This window comes from Saccopteryx leptura, chromosome 2, assembly GCF_036850995.1.
Source record: "Saccopteryx leptura isolate mSacLep1 chromosome 2, mSacLep1_pri_phased_curated, whole genome shotgun sequence".
NCBI lineage: Eukaryota > Metazoa > Chordata > Mammalia > Chiroptera > Emballonuridae > Saccopteryx > Saccopteryx leptura.
The window spans coordinates 180483967-180498666 of record NC_089504.1 but is presented as its reverse complement, the minus strand read 5'-3'; the positions used below and the strand labels follow the sequence as shown (position 1 = coordinate 180498666).

The following is a 14700-nucleotide window of genomic DNA, read 5'->3' as shown; positions in this document are numbered from 1 at the left end:
TTTCTCCATTAAATGAACCAAGATCTTTTGGAAAAGTAGTTAATACCAGGGCCAGGACAACCTTGTGGTTTCAGAAAGTAGAAACGTGCTTAACTAAAGGATCTCTCACAAAATCTTTGGATCTTATATTGATAGTATCTTATTAGGTCTATATAAGACTATTTTAAGACTGGATTATACAGTGGTTTTCTACAAAGCGTTTCTAGCATTATCCATATGCACTTACATTTAAACTATTTTACAAGTCCAGTTGATATTCATGAATATAGGATATGAATGATAAAAACAGTGAGGCACATGTTGGTGATTATTTTTTTTTATTACAGTGCCTCTTCTCTTGATACTCTGCATTAAGTTTTGCAAATCTTTGTTTCCCTAACTCAAGAATTTAAGAATGAAATCTTACCATTTCTAACAGTATGGATGGACCTAGAAGACATTATTCTAAGTGAAATAAGTCAGTCAGGGAAAGACAAATACCATATAATTTCACTTATATGTGGAATCTAAAGAACAAAATAAATGAACAAACAAAATTGAAACAGTCATAGATTTAGAGAACAGATTAATGGTTGCCAGAGGGGAGGGAAGTTGGGGGACTGGTTAAAAAAGCTGGAAGAATTGAAAAGTACAGATTGGTAGTTACAAAATAGTCACGGGGATGTAAAGTACAACATAGGGAATAGTCAATAATATTGTAATAACTGTCTATGGTACCTGATGGGGACTGGAAATATCAGGGGGAATAGTTTGTAAAGTATATGATTGTCTAATCACTGTGTTGTACACCTGAAACTAATACAATATAGTATCGAATGTCAACCATAATTGAAAAACACAATTAAAAAAAGAATTTAGCTTTGTATAGTTAAATTCAGTTTTGAGTCTGTGAGGATATAAAGTCAAATAAGAAATGTTTCCTCCCTTTCTATGAACATTAGATATGCTTATTATTATAACCTTTTTTGTGTGAATATGTCAAACGATATGTTACAGTACAATTGATTATACTCTATTTACAATTAAATAGAGTAATTGCTGTATTAAGAACTGAAATTAGGCCCTGGCCGGTTGGCTCAGTGGTAGAGCGTCGGCCTGCCATGTGGAAGTCCGGGGTTCGATTCCCGGCCAGGGCACACAGGAGAAGTGCCCATCTGCTTCTCCACCCCTCCCCCTCTCCTTCCTCTCTGTCTCTCTCTTCCCCTCCCGCAGCCAAGGCTCCATTGGAGCAGCATTTGCCCGGGCGCTGAGGATGGCACTGTGGCCTCTACCTCAGGCGCTAGAATGGCTCTGATTGCGGCAGAGCGACGCCCCAAGATGGGCAGAACATTGCCCCCTGGCGGGCGTGCCGGGTGGATCTCGGTCGGGCGCATAGCAGAGTCTGTCTGACTGCCTCCCCGTTTCCAACTTCAGAGAAATACAAAAAAAAAAAAAAAAAAAAAAAAAAAAAAGAACTGAAATTAGATAAATAAGTTTATATCATCCTAAATTTTCCTTAGTCTTTTATGGCTGTTTCTAGGATATACAGTTAATCTGCAGGTTTTTTCAAATTGTCGCAAATCTCCAAAAATTTTTCCGATTTACTTACTCATTTAGAAAAAGTATTTTATTTTTTTAAAAAGTGGGCTCTGGGAACAGGGGGGGATTTAGTCCATTTGGGCCTTCATTGTCCCGGTGATGATTTTGTCCTTCTCAATGATATGAATGATAATTTCCATTCCTGACATTGCATCATAGTCCCCAGTTTTCAGAATGGCTTATGAAATGGGTTCAGATACGTGTTTTGGATCATGTTAGGCTCCCAGAGGGACTTGCACATTCCGTACTTTTGTTCAGCCCAGATGCCACTGACCACAAAGTCATCAGTCACCATGGGGCAGCTGACGAGATCTAGAAAGCAAGAGAAAGGCTTAAAGGTCTTTGGGTCCAACCCAGCAATGACTGGCTTAGTGTATAGGGGCCAAACCTACAATGTTTCTCATAGAAGAGGTTGGCCACTGTGCTCATGTGGGTGTAAGGCTTGATCTGCCAATTTTCCTTCCACTAATATAGGTTCAGTCGGAACTTGAGGCGCTGGGCAGTGGTCTGGACGTCAGTGACTAGCCTGGCAGACTGGTGTATAGCTGGTTGCCCACGGGAAAAAGATCTTCTGAGAGCCCGTGGTCACCATCTGTGCCTGGATCCTGAAGTGCCTGTTGGCAGCAATTGCCTCACAGTCCTTCCTCTTTATGGCTTTGACAGCCCCTTTGTTACAGGACACAATAGACTTGACTGCGGTGTAATAGGACTTTCCCAAAATATATATTTTTTAAAAATCCACATATAAGTGGACCCACACAGTTTAAACCTGTACTGTTCTAGGGTCAACTGTATTTCTAACCTCATTTCTAGGTGAGGTACCCCAGCATATCTACTCTAGTCTGGGCAAGCTGAAAGTGTTGGTGTTCCTTAAATACAGTTTATTGGTTTTCTAATTAATGTATACTCTTCTACTTATGCAGAATTTTTTTTTCCTGTAGATTCCCAATTTTACCACCAAAAGATTCTGGCTTAAAATTAACCTTTGTTGATGAGCTCTAGCCTGTTCTTGTTATTATTTTATTCATTGTTTTCAACCTATATGCTTAATTATACTTTACTGTTTTATAATTACTCCTGTATGATTTAATAATTCTTCTTTTCCCTTCTCACTGGTTTATATTGACCTTAGATTAAGGGCTATTTTTTAAAATTTATTTTTTGCTTTCCTTAAACAATGCTTTGCATAGGTAGCTGTTTACTAATTATTGTTATAAAAAAAAGAAAAATTTAAAACTTAGTTACAAATTTAGAAAAATTTTTGTATGCTATTACATTGACCATCCTACTAGTCTCTAAAATATCATAGGTTACCCTTTAAGGGCCTTGCAAGGACAAAGGAAATGTGCTCTTCTCTCAGTTGAGAACATTTACTAAATGTGTGTGTTCTTAAGCAATAGCACTCTCTTTGTCTTTTGACAAATCTGCAAGTTTTAGTCATGTTCTAATAAGGCAAGGTAGACTGGACTAGAAGGAGAGCTCATGTTAATAGTGGTTTTGTGCTTTGTTTTTATTTATAACAAAGATAGGTATCTGACTTTAATCTTGAGAGAGGGTGCTGTCAGAGAGATTAATGGGACTGCTGGAAGAACACTGTGGCTCTTATGAGTCAGCTCTCTTGAGACCAAAGCTATTAAGAATAAAGTTCAAAGAAAGTGAGAATAATGGAAGTAGAGATAGGGGAAAGCAACTCTACATATTTAGGAATATTCTCTTCGAGGCAGAATTAGTGAAATGTTTGTGTTTTTCTTTCAAATTTGATTTGATTTACTTTACAAAATTTTTTTTTCATTTTGGTATGATTTTTTTTTTCCTTTGTGAAACGAAGACTACTTAGCCATGGTTTTCACATTTGTCATGGGGATATTTATTTAAGAAAACCATTTTAAAAATTAAGATGGTCTCACATCTTTCTAGAAATAGTGTGTGATGTGTCACATGCTGGATGCCTCTACTATATTAATGTTCTTGTTTTTTGTAAAAATCAATTTGGTTTCTTCTTAACAGACTTTCTCCTTGATTTATTTAAAGATTTAATCCTATATAATATCCCCCCTTTAACATTTTTTTTTCTTGGAAAAATAGGATTTTTCTGTCTAGAATATGGGTGTGGGTGGGTTTTATGGTCTTCTTGACAAGGTATTAAATGGAGTTAGGATTATACTAGAAAAGCGTATGTAGACATCAGCGTCTCATTTTACAACCCTATGTGGAGTTGCTAAAATTAACTTGGAAATTGTTTTCCTGCAGGTGAGGCACCTATCAAATTGGTGAAGTGTATGCAACTATTTTAAGCTTTTAGCTCAAACTGTGCCACTTCTTACCATTTCGAAAAAGTGCAAAACAAGTTATAAAATTATTGCTAAATCTCTGTAGTGTTTGAAATGTGCTTTATATACTTTTCCTTCTGGCCAAAATTCAGTTCCATTGATAGCCAGTAAAATTTACTGAAAGGCCTGGCCTGTGGTGGTGCAGTGGGTAAAGCACCAACCTGGAATGCTGAGGTTGCCGGTTTGAAACCCTGGGCTTGCCCGGTCAAGGCACGTACAACAAGGAAGCAGTGAACAGCTAGAATGAAGCAACTACTTGTCACCCCTCTTCTCTCTGTAAAATCAATAAATAAAATCTTTAAAAATAAAAATTTACTGAAAGAATGTTTATTGGTAGCACTGATGTGTGTAGCCTGCTCAGCCCTTTCCTAGCATTAAGTTTAGCCCTATTCTATAAGAACTTTTGAGCTTATTACAAGATTAGTTACCATCAAATGATGAGTGGTTAAAAGTTATATTTGCCAGTAACATTTTTTGTTCTGTAAGTACTGTGTTCTCATCTCTGTGAAATGAAATGGTTTAATCCTTTCCTTTGTGTTATTGTGAAACTCTTCCCTTACATTTGGAAAATGAAGTCTCCAATAGAAAACAGAAGCAGGCATATACGTAGCCCCTTTGCCCCAAGACGTCAAATGCAAGGGCCAACCTCTTATGGACCATATCAGTTGTTTATTATTTTGAGTAAAGGATTATCTTTGGGATTTTTGGTTAAGACTTTGAAAATGTATGCTTGTTCTTTTCATAGTATACTGATCAGGGCAGACATGCCCTAAATTAAGTAAACACCATGTCCTTGCCCAAGTTTCTGATGCCCAAGTATCAGAATTTCCAAGGTGGAAATATGGCTAATACATATGGGAGTTTTGTACTCTATGCTTTATGAAAGTTATTTATATATAACATCACTTTATACGTATGTTTCCACTTTAACGAAATGCATCTGCTTTTGTTTTGACTTTGATATTTAACAATTGAGGTTGATATTTAACAATATGAGGGTTCTGCCGTAAGTGGGGGAGATATTTGAGGGACTTTAAAGAGAAGGGGGAAGAAAATATTTTAATCTAAAGCATTTCCTTAAAATAAAAAATAGTTGGTGTGTAACCAAATTATGTCTTTGTGTTAGGCCAGCTTTCTTTTCTTAAAATTGACTGCATCAATGCATCTGGCTTCAATCCCCCCCCCCCCCCCTCCCAACATCTGAGCAGTTGGTAATTGAATTCTGACAAGTCGAGTGATTTTAATGAAATCTTCTGCATGTGTGTATGTACTTGGGGGCTGAGGAAGAGGGAGGAAGAATAAGCTGTGGGGTTGAGGGTAATAAAGAATTACTGTCTCTTTACATTAAGGATAATGGATAGCAATTAACATTAATATCTTTTGGAACATGTTAAAGTTTCTTTGGCAAAATGGTGTTTACTCCAAAGGAAGCAGCTCTTAAAATTAACCCAAATAAATGACCTCCATAACCCTGGCCAAGTCAGAGTTGGGAAAGGGGTGAGTGTGGGAAGCAGTTAGCTCAGATCATCTTTGGAAATCGGCAGTGACCTTCTTTCCTTTGCTAAAAAAGGGAAAAGCTTAATAAGATGTCATTATCAAGTGGTTTCATGTTACTGTATTATTGAGCCTTTTTTCTGAGGGAGATGTTTGAAGAAAACAAGAGCTTAGTTTTTAATTACTGTTTTGCTTTTGCCTTTGCTTTCCTCATTGAATGTTTGATTTGGAAGAAAGGCGGTGGAGACTTGAGTCTGAGAGCTGCAGTGGTGTGGAGCTTAGTGTTCACAGAACTGATATCAGGAAAGAAAGTTGGGAATGTATTCAGGGAGTAGGATTCTGGGACTTGCTAAAGGGTCTAGTCCTCATGTTCATTTGCCTGAGTGAAGTCATAGTTACAGCTGTCACAGCTGTTGCCTTAATCTTGTTTGAATGTAGAATCTTATCCAGAAATGAGGAATTCTTTGGGAGCTTCCAAGTTGCCCTCTCTCACCCTCTGCCATCCCCCCAGAACTAGTCGCACAAACCTCCTGTTTTGATTCCTATACTCTGTCTGAATGAAGTGGTCTGATTTGCGCTCAGTTAATAAGTGTAGCTGGCATAATAACTAGGCTTCAGGACCTAATTCAGTGCTGGGAAAACTGGTTTGTGTTAGTTTTGATGAGTACAAGCATAATTTATAGCAGTTGAAGTAAAAATCATAAGATACTGCTTTTAAATGATTTAATTAGTGAATGGTTTAGATTTAGCTTAATGAACTATGTAGAATGGTGAAGAGTTTTCTTTGCTGTCTCGATAGCTGTTAAGTGAGTTTTCTGTGGCACACAGTACATATTTGTATTTGGGGTTTCCTGAATTGGTTAAACAGAGTGAAATAGCCAAGTTAGAGCAGGTGAATAAAATCAATCTCTCTCCTTAGTGAACCCCCCCCCCCCCAGGCTGCCAGTTTAATTCTTTTCTTCCAAATACTGAGTGCTAGAAAATTAACTCCAAATAGTACAAATAATTATTCTCTTTTTAGTTTTGAATTAGACTCATTTTTGATAAATTTTGTGACTACCCCTCTCACCCCCCCTTAAGAGTACAATCGGTTATAATGAAAATTCATTAGGAAACAGGAATCTAAAAAGTGTCTTTCCTCATTTGGGCTGATAGGCTACAAATATTTCATCCTCATGTTTTCTTTTTTAAAATATTTTATTTATTCATTTAGGAGAGAGAGAGAAATGGCGGGAGTTGGAAGCATTAACTCATAGTTGCTTCCCGTATGTGCCTTGGTTTTGAACCAGCGACCTCAGCGTTCAAGGTCAATGCTGCACCACCATATTCAGGCCATTCTCATATTTTTGTAAAAAATAGATTGCCCAAAGGAAAAGAACTTCACTAAAATGTAAAGACTAAACTTATTGATTAACCTCTGTTGTATAGCTTTTGAAACATTTGCTGAATATTTTAGTTGAACTTTGATTGATTGGCATATCATTGAGCATTCTTTTTGTTTGTTTGTTTGTTTGTTTTTGTTTTTTTTTGTATTTTTCTGAAGCTGGAAACGGGGAGATACAGTCAGACAGACTCCCGCATGTGCCCGACCAGGATCCACCCGGCACGCCCACCAGGGGCGACGCTCTGCCCCTCTGGGGCGTCGCTCTGCCGAGACCAGAGCCACTGTAGCGCCTGGGGCAGAGGCCAAGGAGCCATCCCCAGCGCCCGGGCCATCTTTGCTCCAATGGAGCCTCGGCTGCGGGAGGGGAAGAGAGAGACAGAGAGGAAGGAGGGAGGGTTGGAGAAGCAAATGGGCGCTTCTCCTATGTGCCCTGGCCGGGAATCAAACCCGGGTCCCCCACACGCCAGGCCGACGCTCTACCGCTGAGCCAACCGGCCAGGGCCTCATTGAGCATTCTTAGTACTGAGCTATTAATAACTTAAACTGGATTATTGAAATTTTGACCATAATCACAAGAAAGCATCTCTCATTAGAACTTAATCCACTTGTAAATTTTATTCTTAATAATCCCCGAAAGAATGCATATTATGATGAATTTATATTCATTGATATGCTGATCTACAGTGTTTTCGTAAAGTCATGGTACACTTTGACAGGTCACAGGAAAGCAACCAAAGATGATAGAAATGTGAAATCTGCACCAAATAAAAGGAAAACTTTTCAGTGCAGTTCTATGTGGGCTCATGCACAGATTTTTTAGGGCTCCTTAGGTAGCTATCCCGTATAGCCTCTACAGACTCGTCCCTGACTGATGGCCTACCAGAACGGGGTTTCTCCACCAAACTGCTGGTTTCCTGCAACTGCTTATCCCACCGAGTAATGTTATTCCTATGTGGTGGCACTTCGTTATAAACGCGCCGATATTCACGTTGCACTTTGGTCACGGATTTGAATTTAGCGAGCCACAGAACACACTGAACTTTCCTCTGTACTGTCCACATCTCGACTGGCATGGCCGTGGGCTGCTCTGCTGTATACGTGGTGTTACATCATCATCTGCGCATGCGCACATGCTGCCACATCATCCTACAGAAACCGGGAGGGTTTCCCTTTTATTTGGTGCAGATTTCACATTTCTGTCATCTTTTGTTGCTTTCCTGTGACCGGTCAAAAGTGCACCATGACTTTACGGACACACTATGTTTCTCACTTTTTCAAAGTCTCCTTAATCTCTGCCTTTTTTTTAGGTCTATTTGGGTTCAGTCAGAATATAGTGTCATTGGGTTTCATTTTAGTAAAATCTCATAATGAAAGCTATGTCTTTATAGTAAAGGCCCAGTTAAACAGATATTTTTCTCTGGGAAGCAGTTCTGATCATCACAGTTGTGATTTTTCATTACTGAATTGATAGCCCAGTTTCCTTGTACGAGGGTTGCACACTTGGGTTCTGTGATCACCGTCTTCCAGGATGACCCCAAATCATCCTTGCTTCCGGGTTCATTCCCTTGTGTCATCCTCGCCCGCACTGTGTCAGGCTGGTCTGTGTGAACAGTAGACAGTGTGAGACGTGATGTTGTGTGACTTCTGAAGCTAGACCCTGAGACATTGACGCTTCTGCCTTGCTCTTTTGGATCATTTGCTCTAAGGAAAACCAGGTGACATGTAGTAATGACACTCAAGCAGCCCTGTAGAGAGGAACAGAGGCCCCTTGCCATGAGCTCTCACTAGCTTCCAGCCATGGAAGTGGAAGCAGAGGCTGAATCCTGGCTGACATCTGACTGTAACGCAGCCCCATGAGAGACCTGGGAGCCAGGGCTGTTTGGCTAAGCTGCTTTTCAGTTCCTGACCTACAGAAACTGAGAGTTAAATAATTATTCACTGTTGTTTCAAACTGCTAAATTTTGAGGTAACCTGTTACATAATAATAAGCAACTAATACAGACATTTTATATCTGAAATATTAAAGTGATTTGCCGTATGCCTGAATTTTTTTTTCCCTTTAAATTCTTTTTCTCTGTTGGCAGATAAGTGCTTTATTCATGTTCTCACCGCAGTCATTTTCAGTGCTTAGGATTATTAGAGCTTTTGGCAGTGTTTGCCTCAAGGATTCTCACCTATGTAACTCATATTTGTGTACTAATAGGCTATGAGCTAAGAAGAGTTATGAATTTATATAAAAGATGATACGTTAGATAGCCTTTTATGGATACATTTTTTTTTAATTTTTATTTATTTATTTATTCATTTTAGAGAGGAGAGGGAGAGACAGAGAGAGAGAGAGAGGAGAGACGGAGAGAGAGAAGGGGGGAGGAGCTGGAAGCATCAACTCCCATATGTGCCTTGACCAGGCAAGCCCAGGGATTTTTTTGAACCGGCGACCTCAGCATTTCCAGGTCGACGCTTTATCCACTGCGCCACCACAGGTCAGCTATGGATACATTTCATATGTACAAACTTCTTGCTATAGCAGTGTTGTCCAATAGAACTATAATGGCAGCATGAATATGATTTGGAATTTTGTAATAGCTTCATAAAAAAAACTAAAAGGAAACAGATGACATTAATAATTAATAATGTATTTTCAATCCAAAATATTGTCGTTTTGACATATGAGAAATTATTAATGAAATATTTTGCATTCTTTTTTTGTCGGTGCTAAGTCTTCAGAATTTAGTGTGTGTTTACAACACATCTCAATTTGGACTAGCTACATTTTGAGTGCTCATTAGCTACATGTGGCTAGTGTCTATCATGTTCAACAGCACAAAGATTGAATTTAGCTTCAAGTTTAGAAGACTATTCCAAGCTAGCAGCAAATCAGTAATGCATATAAATAACAGAAATGATTTTCTCAAACTTAAGTGTGATGTATCCTAACTTAACTGTAATCCTATCTACATTTGGTTCCACTAAGTCATCTTTCTATTTTCTGGATGCCTCAGAGCCTTGAAACCTGTGGAATTTCCTAAGGATAGAAGAGATTAGGGATATCAGAGGTTCTATGTAGATTTCTCCAGGATTATAGGCTCATAATGGCATGACTACCTCATGCATTAAATTGAAGACTGCTAAATGTATACGTTTGAAAGAAAAACTGTAGTTAAGACTCTGAATCACATATTCAGTACCTTAGGCTGTCCCTGCTACTGTTCAGACATCTACTATTGGGCTATTTGAACTTTAAGTATCTAGGCCCTGGCCGGTTGGCTCAGTGGTAGAGCGTCGGCCAGGCGTGCAGGAGTCCCGGTTCGATTCCCGGCCAGTGCACACAGGAGAAGCGCCCATCTGCTTCTCCACCCCTCCCCCTCTTCTTCCTCTCTGTCTCTCTCTTCCCTTCCCGCAGCCAAGGCTCCATTGGAGCAAAGTTGGCCTGGGCGCTGAGGATGGCTCCATGGCCTCTGCCTCAGGCGCTAGAATGGCCCTGGTTGCAACAGAGCAGCGCCCCCTGGTGGGCACCCTGGGTGGATCCCGGTTGGGCACATGCGGGTCTGTCTGACTGCCTCCCCGTTTCCAACTTCAGAAAAATACAAAAGAAAATAATAATAAAAATAAAAGAAAATAAACTTTAAGTATTTTCAGATCTTAAGAATAATAGCAGAACTTACTGCAATGTATTGTCCTTTTTATTTTTTGAGGTGTATTTTATTTATAATTTTAAAATTTTATTTAGAAAGTTGACTTTAACAGGGTGACATTGATCAATAAGAGTACATAGGTTTCAGGTGAACATGTCTATAGCATTTGAACTACTGATTATGTTGTGTACCCATCACCCAAAGTCAAATCATTTTCTATCACCTTATATTTGTTCCTCTTTACACCTTTCCTACCACCTCTTCCCCCTTCCCTCCTCCCCATTCACTCAAGTCCCCTTATCCCTTCCCTATATGCCCTTCCCCCTGGTAACCACTTCACTTTTGTCTATGTCTATGAGTCTCGGTTTTTATATCCCACCTATGTGTGAAATCATACAGTTCTTAGCTTTTTCTGATTTACTTATTTCATTCAGTGTAATGTTCTCAAGGTCCATCCATGTTATCATAAATGTCACTGTCATCGTTTCTTATGGCTGAGTAGTATTCCATAATTGTGTATATGTACCACATCTTCTTTATCCAATCCTCTATTGAGGGACACTTTGGTTGTTTCCATGTCTTGGCCACTGTGAATAATGCTGCGATGAACATGGGGGTGCATGTGTCTTAACTTACTAATGTTTTTGAGTTATGGGGGTAGATACCCAGTAGAGGGATTGCTGGGTCATATAGGAGTTGTATTCTTACTTTTTTGAGGAACCAGTATACTTTCTTTCATTGTGGTTGTACTAATTTGCATTCCCACCAGCAGTGAATGAGGGAGTTTTTTTCTTTGCAACACTTGTTATTACCTTGTCTTGTTGAGAATAGCCAATCTAACAGGTGTGAGGTGGTATCTCATTATAGTTTTGATTTGCATTTCTTGAATAGCTAGTGAAGATGAGCATCTTTTCATATATCTGTTGGCCATTTGTATGTCCTCTTAGGAGCAGTGTCTGTTCAGGTCCTCTCCCCATATTTAATTGGATTGTTTGCTTGTCTGTTGCTGAACTTTGTGAGTTCTTTATATATTGTGGATATTAATCTCATCAGAGGTATTGATTGCAAATATCATCTCCCATCTAGTTGGGTGCCTGTTTGTTTTATTGTCAGTTTCTTTTGCTGTGCAGAAGCTTTTTAGTTTGATATGGTCCCATTTATTTTTGCCTTTACTTCCCTTGCCTTTGAGTTCATTTACCAATGTTACATTGTTGGCATATAGGAAAGCAGTGGACTTTTATATATTGATTTGGTATCCTGTGACTTTACTGTCTTGGTACATTGTCTCTAATAGTTTTTTAATGGAGTCTTGGGGTTTTCTATATACAGGATCATGTCATCTTCAAAAAAGGTACCTTTATTTCTTCTTTTCAGAAATGGATGCCTTTTATTTCTTTCTCTTGCCTGATTGTTCTGGCTAAAACTTCCAGAACTATGTTGAATGAGAGTGGAGAGAATGGACAGCCTTGTCTTATGCTTGATTTTAGAGGAAAAGCCTTCATTCTTTCACCATTTAGTATGATATTAGCTGATGGTTTGTCATATATGACCTTTATTATGTTGAGGTACTTTCCTTCTATTCCAGTTTTATTGAGTGTTTTAAACATAAAGGATATTGTATCTGATCGAATGCCTTTTCTGCACCTATTGATAGGATCATATGGTTTTTGTTCTTTGTTTTGCATCTGTATTCAGGTATTGGTCTGTATTTGTATGTGTGTGTGTGTTGTCCTTGCCACGTTTTGGTATGAGGGGTTAGGTTAACCTCATAAAATATGTTGGGGAGTATTGATTCTTCTGTTTTTTAGAAAACTTTGAGAAGGATAGGTAAGAAATATTCTTGAATGTTTGACACAATTCACTAGTGTAACAAAAGTTCATCTGGTCCTGGACTTTTGATTTTGGGGAGGTTTTTGATAGTTGTCTCTATTTCCTCCCTGATTATTGGTCTATTTAGGTTTTTTTCCACTTCTTTTTGGCTCAGTATAGGAAGATTGTATAGTTCTACGAATTTATCCATTTCCTCTAGCTTGTTGAATTGGTGGCATATAATCTTTCATAATATTCTACTGTGATCTTTTGTATATCTATGATGTCTGTGGTAATTTCTTCTCTTTCATTTTGGATTTTGTTTATAGGAGTTTCTTCTCTTTTTTCCTTATTGAGTGTAGCCAGTGGTTTGTCGATTTTATTGATCTTTTCAAAGAACCAGTTCTTTTTTTTTTAATTAATTTTAATGGGGTGACATTGATAAATCAGGGTACATATGTTCAGAGAAAACATCTCTAGATTATTTGAAATTTGATTATGCTGCATTCCCATCACCCAAAGTCCAATTGTCTTCCGTCACCTTCTAACTGGTTTTCTTTGTGCCCCTCCCCTCCCACAACCCCTTCCCTCTCCTCCCCCCCCTGTAACCCCCACACTCTTGTCCATGTCTCTGAGTCTCATTTTTATGTCCCACCTATGTCTGGAATCATATAGTTCTTAGTTTTTTCTGATTTACTTATTTTGCTCAGTATAATGTTATCAAGGTCCATCCATGTTGTTGTAAATGATCCGATGTCATCATTTCTTTTTTTTTTTTTTTTTTCTTTTACAAAGACAGAGAGAGAGATACACAGGGACAGACAGACAGGAACGGAGAGATGAGAAGCATCAATCATTAGTTTTTCATTGCATGTTGCAACACCTTAGTTGTTCATTGATTGCTTTCTCATATGTACCTTGACCGCAAGCCTTCAGCAGACCGAGTAACCCTTTGCTTGAGCCAGGGGGTTCTTTTGCTCAAACCAGATGAGCCCACGCTCAAGCTGGCGACCTCGGAGTCTCGAACCTGGGTCTTCCACATCCCAGTCTGACGCTTTTACCCACTGCACCACCGCCTGGTCAGGCCGGATGTCATCATTTCTTATAGCTAAGTAGTATTCCATAGTATATATGTACCAAAGCTTTTTAATCCACTCGTCCACTGACAGACAGTTGGGCTGTTTCCAGATCTTCGCTATTGTGAACAATGCTGCCATAAACATGGGTGGGCATTTCTTCTTTTCAAACAGTGCTATGGATGGTGTTCTTGGGGTATATTCCTAAAAGTGGTATAGCTGGGTCAAAAGGCAGTTTGATTTTTAATTTCTTGAGGAATCTCCATACTGTTTTCCACAGTGGCTGCACCAGTCTGCATTCCCACCAGCAGTGCAGGAGGGTTCCCTTTTCTCCACATTTTCGCCAGCACTTACTCTGTGCTGTTTTGTTGATGAGTGCCATTCTGACTGGTGTGAGGTGATATCTCATTGTGGTTTTAATTTGCATTTCTCTAATGATTAGTGATGTTGAGCATTTTTTCATATGCCTATTGGCCATCTGAATGTCACCTTTGGAGAAATGTCTATTCATTTCTTTTGCCTATTTTTTTTTTAAAGAATTCCTGCTACAATTATTTATTTTTTATTTATTCATTTTTAGAGAGGGAGAGGGAGAGACAGAGAGAGAGAGAGAGAGAGAAGGGGGGGAGGAGCTGGAAGCATCAACTCCCTTGACCAGGCAAGCCCAGGGTTTTGAACCGGCGACCTCAGCATTTCCAGGTCGACGCTTTATCCACTGCAGCACCACAGGTTAGGCTCTTTTGCCCATTTTTTGATTGGATTGTTTGTCTTCCTCGTATTGAGTTTTACCAGTTCTTTATAAATTGTGCTTATTAAACTCTTATCAGACGTATTGTCAAATATATTCTCCCATTGTATAGTTTGTCTTTTTATTCTGTCCTTATTGTCTTTAGCTGTGCAGAAGCTTTTTAGTTTGATATAGTCCCATTTGTTTATCCTGTCTTTTATTTCACTTGCCTGTGGAGATAATTCGGAAATATATTACTGTGAGAGATGTCAGAGAGCTTACTGCCTATGTTTTCTTCTAAGATGCTTATGGTTTTACCGCTTACATTTAAGTCTTTTATCCATTTTGAGTTTATTTTTGTGAATGGTGTAAGTTGGTGGTCTAGTTTCATTTTTTTGCAGGTAGCTGTCCAATTTTCCCAACACCATTTGTTGAAGAGGTTGTCTTTACTCCAATGTATGCTCTTACCTCCTTTGTCAAATATCAGTTGTCCATAAAAGTGTGGGTTTATTTCTGGGTTCTCAGTTCTGTTCCATTGATCTATATGCCTGTTCTTATGTCAGTACCAGGCTGTTTTGACTACAATGGCCTTGTAGTATAACTTGATATCTGAAAGTGTGATGCCTCCCACTTTATTCTTCCTTTTCAAGATTACTGAGGCTATTCG

General features: G+C 38.9%; 1 protein-coding gene, 1 non-coding gene and 1 pseudogene across 15 annotated transcripts in view; 2 read left to right on the top strand and 1 right to left on the bottom strand.

The window, feature by feature from the left end:
• The window catches only part of ERC1 (ELKS/RAB6-interacting/CAST family member 1), a 544893-nt gene that overhangs the window by 253050 nt on the left and 277143 nt on the right, over window positions 1-14700 (top strand). The window lies entirely within an intron of this gene.
• On the top strand, window positions 1061-1136 carry TRNAG-GCC (transfer RNA glycine (anticodon GCC)). Its single transcript has one exon. It is a non-coding gene; the product is annotated as a tRNA-Gly (tRNA).
• Window positions 1647-8360, bottom strand: LOC136393935 (proteasome subunit beta type-3 pseudogene; annotated as a pseudogene).